Raw genomic sequence first — 11,993 nt, forward strand, 5'->3', positions numbered from 1 at the left:
GAGGAAAATACAGAAGGTGAGAATTTGTCATTTTTATTGCCATTGCCATGATTTCCCCTCTCGTCCCTCTCAATACTTCACTTTTTCTTTCTTAGAGAGTCACCGCCATTTCAGATCTGAACAGAAAACATACAGTGCCCAACAGATTGGAAGAGGTTAATATACAGACCAGTACAAAAATAAAACATTTAACGGTGTGTAGAAACCCAGTATGCTTAATTTCACATGATAGCAAAATAATATTTGGGATCATACAACACAACATTTAGAGCACTAGATAGAAAGAGAGATGCCAGATGTTCAACTGGCTTTAGAAAAAGCCAGAGAACATGAGGCATTTTTGCTGATGCATGTTGGATAATTAAGAAAGCCCAAGAATACCAAAAAGAAAGTCAGCATGTCCTTCTTTGATAATAGAAAAGCTTTTGATTCTATGAATCAGGTCATGTTTTGGAATGTATGTAGAAATATTGGAATCCCAGTAAATCACATTATCATACAAAACCTATATACAGGTCAGAAAGCGACACTTCGGACAAAACATGACAAGACAGCCAGATCAAGTTTTGAAAAGAATTAAGACTAAGTGGCACATTCTCCTTTTATTTATTCAAATCTATATGCAGAAATATATTTTGTGGGAAAGCTGGATTGGTAAAAATTAAGCATAGTTTTAATACTGTTGGAATATACATCAATAACTCGCATTATGCTGATGACACTATTCTGATAACTGAAAACAATCTGCAAGCTCCAGTAGTAATAGTCAAGAACATAATGAAAAATAGGACTTTGTATTTAATATAAATATAAAGAAGACCAAACTAATGACTACCGATACAAAAATTGACAATTAAGATATTGAGCTGGTGCTTCTGCATTTTAGGATTACATTACAGGAACCAGCAGCCAAGAAATAATGTTGCAGACTAGCACTTGGTAGGCTATCCATGAAAGCCTTTGGGGAAAAAAATATTTAGATGTCTAAGTATGTTTTTATCTATAAATAACCATGAAAGCAATGTTTTCCCCTGTGATGCTCAAAGAAAACACAAGTTGTACTTTGAAGGAGGAAAGAAAGAATATTGATACTTTTGAACTTTGGCATTAGACTCCTGAAAATATCATGGATAACCAAGAAAACAAAGAAATTGATATTGAATAAATCCAAAAGTTCTCACTTTAGACACAAATGATCAGGCTCAAATTATCTTACTTTGGATTCAATATGCAAAGATTTAGCTCCCTGGAGTCTAGTGGTTTTTGTAGTAGTTTTGTTCTTAATGTTAATTTAAGTTTGGTCAAGGTACCAGACTAGAAACCAGGAGATGAGAGTTCTAGTCCTGCCTTAGTCCTGTCCTAGAATGCCTAAGGCATTCTGACCAAATTTTCTGCCCACCACAACTCAAAGGTATTCATCTTTTTTTGATCAGCCACTGTGATATATGAGTGTCATATGTCACAATTGAGAAAACCAATCCTGAAGATACCTATAGAGCACTAATATTTTGCACATTTTGGAAGCCCAGATTCAGTAGTCTTTTCTCAGCCTAAGCATGCTTTCATCAAGAGTAAAGAGTTTCCATTAATCACCCTGAAAATCCCAATACTTCCCTACCTTTAACTTACCTTTTCTGCTACAACACAAACAGTGACACACCCAACCTCCCTAGAAGAAAAGGGAAGATTTGCAAAGATTATAAAAGGCTTGTCTTGAGTTCCCATTTTTTTCCTGTGGCAGAATGTTCAAAACAACAGGAAATGACCTGCCTTTTTTGACTTAAGTTGCAGAATTCCAAAACATAGGCCATTTCATTATTAACATCGTGTAGTGATTCCTATAATCCCCTGTCATGTTCAGGAGGCTTCTGTGAGAACATGCGTCAGATCTGTGAAAAGTACAGTATTAACCAAGGACTGAAGAACCAGGAAAAAGGCTGTAAGAAAGAGAAGAAGGGGTGCAAGGATGGAGGCAACAAATCAAGATGGTGCCCTTGATTGCATGATTGAAACTTTGCACTTTTTTTTAAACACAGGGGGCTGACTCAGGATTAAAGATACTGAGCTTGTCAACTGGAAAACTGACAACCTGGGTTCGAGACCCAAGTGCTGCATGACGGAGTGAACTCTGATTACTTGCCCAGCTTCTGTCCACCTAACAGTTTGAAAGCATGCAAATGCGAGCAGATAAATAGGTACCACTACGGTGGGAAAGTAACAGCATTTCATGCACATCAGTAGAGTTATGTTGGTCACATGACCATGGAAAGGGTCTTCAGACAATGTTGGTTCCCTTGGCTAAGAAACAGAGATGAATTGGATATGATTGGACAGGGGAAACCTTTACACTTACCTTTACCTTACTTGTTAAAATGTCTGTTGGTGATGCATATAAAAAGGGGCTTGGCTTCTGTGCCACTGGCATGGGGCCATCTTGACTTCTTTAACCTTTCATTGCAGACACTCCACAAAGGCTATGTCAGAGAAAACTGATATATTGTTCACTTTGGCCTTAGTTCCTACCCCACTCCCACATACATACACACATAAAGGGCCAAGCCCCTTTTTATATGCATCACCAACAGACATTTACTTCTACAGTAAGATTCTTGCCAGAAAACTATTCTAGCCTTGGCCTACATTGATTGGAAGTGACCAGTTGGGGTTTTAGTCAAGGTTTCTTTCTTGGTTCTACTAGGAGATACTGAGCTTGGATTTGTGATCATGTGCATGAACTCCAGGATTAAGTTTTTCATTTTTAAAAAGCAGCTTTTTGGCAGCATGAAGGATTCATAGCAGCTAGAAATACTTCTTAAACTTTAACATTGGTGCTAAGGCTTCAGGTAGAATCTCACATATCTTTTAAATATTCATTGAGCTGCTGGTGAGGCTGTAAGTTGAAGGGAACATTTCTTCATGTCTGGTGGGAGTGTGATAAAATTTTAGAAACTTTTAGCTTTTGAAAAATATTTAATCAAATGTCATATAAAACTAATCAGAATGCTAAATTCTCTCCAAAGTTAGAGCTGCTACATATATTTGTCAGAACAAAAAATGCAATGTTAAAATACTTATTACATTTCTACTTCTACCAGCCAATTTTTTAAAACTAAATAATGGACATATCTATATAATCATTCAGTTAATAGATGGCATTATAAATTCTGGTCTTTAGTTTTGCTTGAATAAGTTGTTGATAAAATCCATTGCATTGTATGACAAGGAAAATTAGTGAATAATTTTTTCACAAGCAATGGTGAGACTTCACTGTTTATATGATAGAGAAGGATCCTGGCAACAGTTGTATCAAAAATTATGGGCAGGTTAAAAAGTACCACCATTCTATATTCGTTTTTTATTTATCTCGTTATCTCTATATCAGAGGGCTAGTCTGGCCTAGTGATAAAGGCACTAGGCTAGAAACCAGGAAACCATGAGCCAGTCTCTCCTTAGCCATGAAAGCCAGCTAGGTGACTTTGGGCCAGTCAGTCTCTCTCAGTCCAATTCATGGCTCCTGGCCATGACCCAGAAAGATGCCTCAAATGACTTCTTCTAAGAAAGCTTCCCAATATTTTTCCACATGTTCTCACTGGAGTTCAGGCTACTGTTCATGATTTCCTCAGCCTTTTATAATCATGCTATTGCTATGATCTAAGTACGAATAGAAATATGTCACTGGCCATGGGCAACAAGCAAATGCTGTAGCAGAGTGGCTTTGAATCCATATTTCCTGAGTCTAAATTTGATCTACTGCCCACCACATCTCACTGAATTGCCTGAGCACATTGTTCTCTCATTACTTTCTGATAAAAAAAGAAGAAACGGGGGTGGGAGGGTGGAGTAAACCCCTCACCACCATTTCTAAATGTCTCTGTTCATATGCTCATATTTCTAACTTGTCACAGGTGAATAAGAAGGAAGAAGCTTAGTGTCCAAGGAGACACAAGATGCACCACCTTTGAATGGAAGGTCTCCGTTATAATATCCCATAACATTGTTCTCTTCTATTTCTTTTGCCTCCACAAATATCTCCCCCTTCCTCTCTTTTGGATGCTTGTCTGGGCTCCAACATTGGCTTTTGCAGCTGTTTGCCATAGATTCGCAGCCGGGAGGGGGCTGGATAGTGAGGCCCTTCTTTCCCAGAAAGATCAGGTCACTGTTGAGTCATGCTCGAGCAAAATAGCAACCTTTCTGCTGTAATGGAGACTAAGGAAGAACAAAGGAGCTTGGTTCTGCACTTAACAAAAACAGGAGGAGCAATGGGAATTTTTTTAAAAAAAAATCATTGGTTTCTATTCAAAGGAAAACAGGTATGACCAGGTATGGTGGGGGAAATCTTTACTGCTGCAAGTAGGTTTCACCCAGTATTTGCACAGAGTTTGGCGTAATTCAATCTCGAAGCACAGAGGGGGCTGTCAGAAATAAAACCCACAGATGGAACATCCTAAAAACATCTCCAATTTGTATTGATAGATGTTATAAATCTTCCATATCTTCTCTCGGGCTCTCAGATGCCAATGTAAAATACGACCCCTAGCATTGTAGACCTGGGTGTAAATGGTCTCTTATTATTTTCAACCTTATATGTTAGGATGGAATTTCTTCATTATTTTTTTTTAGAGGAAGAAGACGTTCTCCAGCTTATGGGAGTTGTTTGAGTGGGGGTCAAGCCTTTGTTTTCTGAGTGAAAACACAACAGAACGTTCTCCAAAATACGCCTTTTTAGAAAATTCCGTACAATACCAGATTAGACTATATAGCTAAGATACACGTGGTGATAATTATGATTTGAAGCCAGAGATTAACTCAATGAAAACCACACTTTGCTCCCATGTTCAGTTTTTAGCTTCTTCAGGTAAAAGCAGCAGGAAGCAGAAGATTCTGAAGTAATAGCTAGTAGTAAGCAAGAGTGAGCAGGCTCATTCCTCATTCCAACCTCCCACATGCTCCCAAGAATCTTTGTAAAGTTGATCAACACTGACACTCATTGGCTCAGCTGGGGTTTGTGGTAGCAAAAGAGAGTGAACAAATCTGTATATAGATAAAAGCATTAGAAATGGTAATTGTAACTGATCTTTTATTTCCTGAGTCATAGGTTAGAAGAAGCAAAGATAATGGGAAAATGCAGTTGAAGCTTAAAGATGATGGGTTATCCATGTAGCTTTCCAGAAATTCAGTAACCAAGCCTATTTTCCTTCCCTAGTGATAAATCAGATGCTTGCAACATCTGATTATTACCTTAATTGTCAACCTGTTGAAAATAAAACTGAAGCATTCTGATGTGCAAGAGGTATATGGTCTCGAAACTGGAAGTTTCATTGAAACAATACTAGCTGGTCAAAGTTGCTATCACCTCATCTTGTGATCATTCATATTTACACATAGTCTAAAAATGCATCATCAGATGACAAGGGAATCAGTAAAAGTAGTAATCAGGATAAGGAAACTGTAAAGAAACCATATGATTTGTTTAGGAAATGAGACTGTTTTCACTGCCTTACTGTTTCACTGCCTTACTGCCTTACTATTCTAAGGCAACATGGTTTCTACTATAATGTTTTTGTCACTATTTCCCTTGTTGTCCACTAAGCTCCAGGTCATAACAAATTTTAATCATTATAACATTAATTAATTAAATAGGAGGGTCAGAATAGTGCTAGTAGGCATGATCTTTTTTCTCTACAGAGCTTCTGGATCCACATGGTCAACCTTAGAAAAATAATGGCCCACTGTCGCCCATTGTTTTGCCTAGAAATGAACCCCCAATACAAAAAGAAAGACAATGGTTAGCAGGAATGGATCCTATGATTAAGGTTATGGTAAAAAATGGCAGGTAGCAATCTCATTACTATACGTTCTGGTAAATAGATCTCATTTGAGTGGCACAGTCACTATGACAGCCATGTGGTGAGAATGTCCACATTCCAAACTCAGAAAATTTTCCTGTTCTTAAACTAGTGTTTCTTCACCTTGGCAATTTTAAGATGTCTGGACTTCATCCCCCAGAATTCCTGACAACTGTCATTGTTACTTAGTCATTAATCCATCTTTCCTCTCAATTTCACCCTGTTCCCATCTCCTAATGCAATGTTGGTCAATGTTGGTCACATGCCACTCTCAAACCCTATTGTGCACCCCCACAAAGCACTAAATTCAGTGACTTTTAGCAGTGGGTTTTTGTTTTTGTTTTGCTTTTTCTAGCCTCTCTCCTTACGTTCAAATGGATGGCCATTTAGTCAGAAATCAAAGAGATGCTAATCAGCCATTTTACTCAGAACATTTAGTGATATGATTTGAGGGATGTTCAGAGCAAAAATAATAGGAACGAATGTCTTAAGTCTTGAAGAAGCCAAACATATCCACATCCAGCTGCAAAACATTCCAGGAAGAGCTCCCAACATAGGCCCAAAGTGTTCTATCATCAGTTGATGTCACCTCATCCTTCTACACTCTCCTGCAGACTAAGTATGGCAGGCACATCTGGCTACCCTGCTTAAGAGATATAACAAATTTATCTATAAAAACTATTTTGTGAAGTTGTGGATATGCCACAATAACACAATGTCTTCATGGGATTTTGAAATTCTCTTTGATACTATAGTAGGAGTCTATGTTCCCCCTTCCCCCTCCCTTATCTCTCCTATCCATTCCTCTGAACAAATTCACTGTTAATGAGTCTGTGAACCAGTATTGCTTTGTACTTGCCTCAACTCCACAATTTAAGAGTACTACAAATTATCTCTTTTGGCATTGTTCTGTGCTTTGCTTTTACCGCCTGCTGTTGTGTTCCCATTCAGATTAGATATGTGGATGATCTACTTATAAACACTTATTCTCTCTGTTTCTATTAATTTTATACATTTGTACATTAAAAATGTGCAAGAGTCTAATTTATTTTGCAGATTAGACAAACACAGCTATACTGGATGTGTCTAGCAGATCAGAGGACAACTGCCTATTCTGGATTCCTCCAGAATAATCTGTTTGCAGACTTGTAGGGTTTGCATAAGCGTAAGTACAACATATAGCTACCCCAATTCCAAAGATGATAAAGATACACATGAAGCAAGTATTCTCCAGAGATACTACTTTTACCCATCAATTGGTTTCAATTGGCCTTGGAATCCATTTATTTACAGGTAAATAACAGTTTCTTTCAAAATACAGACATAACACGGTGATTATAAAATTTAGCAAAGGGGGGCTGAAATCTTGCAATGTTTTGAAAGTCTGGGATCAGTGGGGGGTTTCAAAATTTTTTACTATCGGTTCGGTGGATGTGGCTTGGTGGGTGTGGCATGGCTTGGTGGGCGTGGCAGGGGAAGGATACTGTAAAATCCCCATTTCCTCCCGATCTGCTGGGATTTGCGAGGCAGAGAATAGATGGGTGCGGGGCCAGTCAGAATTTTTACTACTGGTTCTCTGAACTACTCAAAATTTCCGCTACTGGTTCTCCAGAACTGGTCAGAACCTGCTGAAACCCACCTCTGTCTGGGATATATTATTAACGATCTAGAAACTGAACTGAACTAGGCTCTGAAATGAAGATGGGAAACTCTTTAACATGTACTTACATTTGTTGGAGAGTGAGAGCAGGGAGGTGAAAAGTGAGAGGATTTTTATGTTTGCAGGATGTGTGGCATCTTGAGCAAAGCACTGAGGTTTGCTCCTCGTTCAATGTCAGCATAGGGTAAGGATGATTGTAGATAGATCGGTGGCAAATTGCCCTTAGAAATCTTGTTTGGCATTTGAGATATGATCCTATAATTGGAAAAGGGGAATTCTATATGCAAAGCATTTGAGCCACTGAACTATGACTCAAACATTTCATTGTTCCATATGCTTTTTATTTAGTATGGACTGAACATCCTCAAAAAAGGGAATCTGTTCTGCTTGTGTTTGTGTTTGTGGCCTGAAACTTCAGGACAGGATATTATTATTATGGTTGGGTGCACAGTCAGCCAGATGTTTACACTGGATTTGGCACTTTTGTCTACCTATTAAGTCCTTCCCAAATCACATCTGCCAGTCCTTAGCTAGTGTTGGCCTTCATATCCATTGAATTCTTCCCAAGAAACTACAATGTTGTAATGTCTCAGTGTAATATATGAGCAGGTCCAAGCAGTACAGCCTTTTGTAATTAACAGATGGAATTTTTGTCAATATGCAGAGTTTCTAAGTGCTATCCAATATTTTTTTGGTATGGTGCCCAGTGTATCAATAACCACCAGAACTATGATGGCCAGTTTTTGCCATAATTTTTCAATTTTGATTTTCAGATCTTGATACTTTGTGATCTTCTCCAGTTCTTAGTCTTTGTTACTACTATCTCCTGGTATTGCCACCTCAATTACCCACACTATTCTTTTCAACTAAGTTAAATATGGTGCATTATAAGCCAAGATTTTATCAGAAGCACCAACACTGGAGGTTTTTAAGAAGACAATGAACAGCCATTGTCTGAAATGTATAGGGTTTTTCTGCTTGAGCAAAGGATAGAATTAAAAGGCCTCCAAGGTTCCTTTCCAACTTTGTTATTCTGTTAGTTTGTATTTAGAATATAGATCACTTTTGATTACTTTTTCAACTCTATATTCCCACCAATTTTTCATGATAATTCTTACAGATGTTCCAGTGAATCATTTGGTGACAGTATTATGTTGTTGTTTATAATCAGTTTATACAATCTTCATAGTATATGACAGTGATGGCTAACATTTTTGCCATCACGTGCCAGGAGAGGGGGGGGTGGGGGAGGTTCGCGCACGTGCGTGCCCACACCTATAATTCTATGCACTCCGCCCTGCGTATGCGCCTGCAACCTCTCTACCCCCCCTCCCACTCCTGGCACATGATGGCCCGGTAGGCCCGTTTTTCTTTCTCACCTGGCTCCAGATCCTCTCTATGCATCTGGGGAGTGTGAAAATAGCCTTTCCCCCCCTCGGAGGCCCTCTGGAGGCCTGAAAGGCCCATTTCCCAACTCCCAGTTGGACAGGAAGTGACTTTTTTGCTGTCCCCAGCCTCTAGAGCCTCTCTAGGAGTCTCTGGAGGCTGGGGACAGCAAAAACGTCACTTCCTGTCCAACCAGGAGTTGGGAAATGGGCCATTTCAGGCCTCCAGAGGGCCTCAGCGGGGGGGTCGAAGGCTGTTTTTGCCCTCCCCAGATTTATAGAGAGGATCTGGAGCCAGGTGAGAAAGAAAAATGGGCCTTCCCCATCCCCCCCCCCAGGCCCTCCAGAGGTAGGAAACAGCCTGTTTCCCTACTTCTGGTGGGCACAGAAGGCCCGAAAATCAGCTGGCTGGCATGCTCATGCGCACCAGAGCTGAGCTCACATGCCCACTGATATGGCTACACATGACACCTGTGGCACGCGTGCTACCATAGGTTCACCATCATGGGTATATGATCTATTTTTTTCTTTGCACAATCTGCACTTTTAATAATTTGGTGATTTTTTTAACATTTTGGGCTTGACTGCATTAGTTGATTGAATAGCCTGCACTTGAGCAGCCAAAATCAAGACTTTGGTTTATTTTTTAATCTTCTAGTTGTAAGCCGCTGCCAAGTTTTATCTTTACCCACTTTCTCCTCAATATTTTGTAGAAATTGACCACATAATACTTTTCCTTGCTAGCATTCTGTTTATGTTTTTATTACATTATTTTGATATCCATGTTTTGTTTCCTGTCCACTAAATTCCAATTTTTAACTTGCACAATGCTTGTTCTTAGATGTATTTTACATCCACAGCCAATGTTTACTTTTCTTCTTTGACAATTTGTTTGAAGTAAACCTCTGCTTTCATTTCTGTGGGGCAGGTATAATCTATCAATATCACTATGGGGATGTAATGCATAGTGAATAGTCATTAGCTTTCTTGTTGTTCAGTTCAGATGGTCTTGTTCAGTTAATAATTCCAGCAGGGTGTCATATGATAAGTATAGCCTAGGTATTGATGGGTTTGATTTGTTTTCACTATTCAGTTTTGTCTTTAGTATTTTTCTTACTTTTGGGATGTATTCTTTACTAATCACGTTAATCACTAATCACATTCGTTCTTTATGCTAACCAATTATAAAATGCCCAGATACTTGTGAGCTTCATCCTGATATATGTGATATATCACAGGTATATGTGAATAATCTGCAATTGGTGTCTTCCTCTTTACAGTGTGAATATTGGTGAACATTCAGTGATGCAGGACACTTTTACCAATGGTTGGAGGTGAGGTATTTCAAATGCAAAAAGTGAGAAAGAGTTTATTCTAGTATGCCCATAGTTATATTAAATAGACTTAGTTATTTTCTGACATTACTATAGCAATTGAACCTTGGAAGAAGTTTATATGGAAATGGATTTCTCCATAGATACACAGCGGGGGGGGGGGGGGGGGGACTCTGTGTACACTGCATGTTTTCCACTTCACTAATGTCTCTTTAAACTAATTTATTTACTGGTGTAATCTGTCCAGGAAAACCTTGAGTGGGGCCACCACCTTCTTTAATGTCTGCATAGTATTCCTGAATAAGCCAAGAGTATTACACTGTTTGCCATGCAGTGCATTAATTGTATCAGGTGACAGAAGTGATGCCATGTAACTTTCTGTAAGAGGAGATGCTTACAAACACCATATTTAAAGACCTCTCCTTGTGACCTTCCAGCAGATGGAGGCAATATTAATTAATTAATTGTTTGGCAATGTGCCCTTTTTAAGCAAATACCGATTGAGAAGGAGAAGGGGGAAAGAAATTGCTCCACATTTCAATTGGCCGAGGATGTGGTGATTCGGATCTTTTAAAGATGGGGATCTAAGTTTAAAACTCATATTGAAACCTTATAAGAATAATTACCAAGTGCATACTTTTAAAGGATTCTCTTTCCTAAAGACTCACACTGAGTTTCAACCCAATTTTGAGTATTACTAGAGATTAAAAATCTAGAGGTCATCAGTTGAAAGGTTGGGCTGTTTCCTAGATTGCTAATCCCTTATTCTCTTTGAGCTGTGCTATTGATCCTAGTCATACATCTAAAAGACAGACAGACAGACAGAAAAAAGTTGCAACCTACATTTTGTTTGCTAGGTTTATTTCCTCAGCTACATTATTTGCTTGAACAAATTTCCTTTTTTTTAACCATGTCACTGTTTCAACTTGACCTTTTACATTCATAATAACACTCAATTTTGAGTATTACCAGAGATTAAGAGCCAATGATTCACAAACTGTACCCGGTAGCCACACTAACTTTTTAAGTATTCTTTTCTGTCACAGTTACTGGCTGTCCTTGAAAAGCAGCTTCTGGTCACATAGAAACCTTTCAACCACAGAACAGTATTATAAAATACAGTGATAGGGGAAAAAATGGCAAGGAATCTAAATTAAGAATAGCTACATTTTAAAAGCAGTATTATAGATCAGGGGTCTCCAACCTTGGCAATTTTAAGACTTGTGGACTTCAACTCCCAGAAAGCAAAGCTGGCTGAGGAATTCTGGGAGTTGAAGTCCATAAGTCTTAAAGTTGCCAAGGTTGGAGACCCCTGTTATAGATTATAATAAGCTTAAAATGACACATCTGATCGATATCAAGGCTCTTTGTTTGCTTGAGTTTTGAGTTGCAATTAAAGGTCTGTTTTTAACTTACGAAAATGCACATTTTTAAAGGGGATCACTAGGGCAAAAATCAGTTTTTATATAGGGGCTTGTTTGTGGTTGCCACTGAGGCTTTTTTTTTTTTTAATGCCCTTCCCGATGGAAATTTGTAATCATGTTCCTTTTTCTCAGTGTTTTAGATTTTCTTCTATACCTCCTTTCAGATTTGGTCCACCCTTCAGGCTCAAAAGGCATCTCTTTGGTAAACAATGAACTGTTTGAGGGTGAACTGCTCATGACAATCTACATGGCTTGTCTCAGCTCAGTTTGCTGTACAAACTGGAGTAGATCCTCTCCAATATCGCTGTTAAAGTAAGATTCAGCAAAGAGTCTGACTGGTTTCT

Source organism: Pituophis catenifer, unplaced genomic scaffold (assembly GCF_029215685.1).
Source record: "Pituophis catenifer annectens isolate HBS135680 unplaced genomic scaffold, rPitCat1.0.hap2 SCAF_1, whole genome shotgun sequence".
NCBI lineage: Eukaryota > Metazoa > Chordata > Lepidosauria > Squamata > Colubridae > Pituophis > Pituophis catenifer.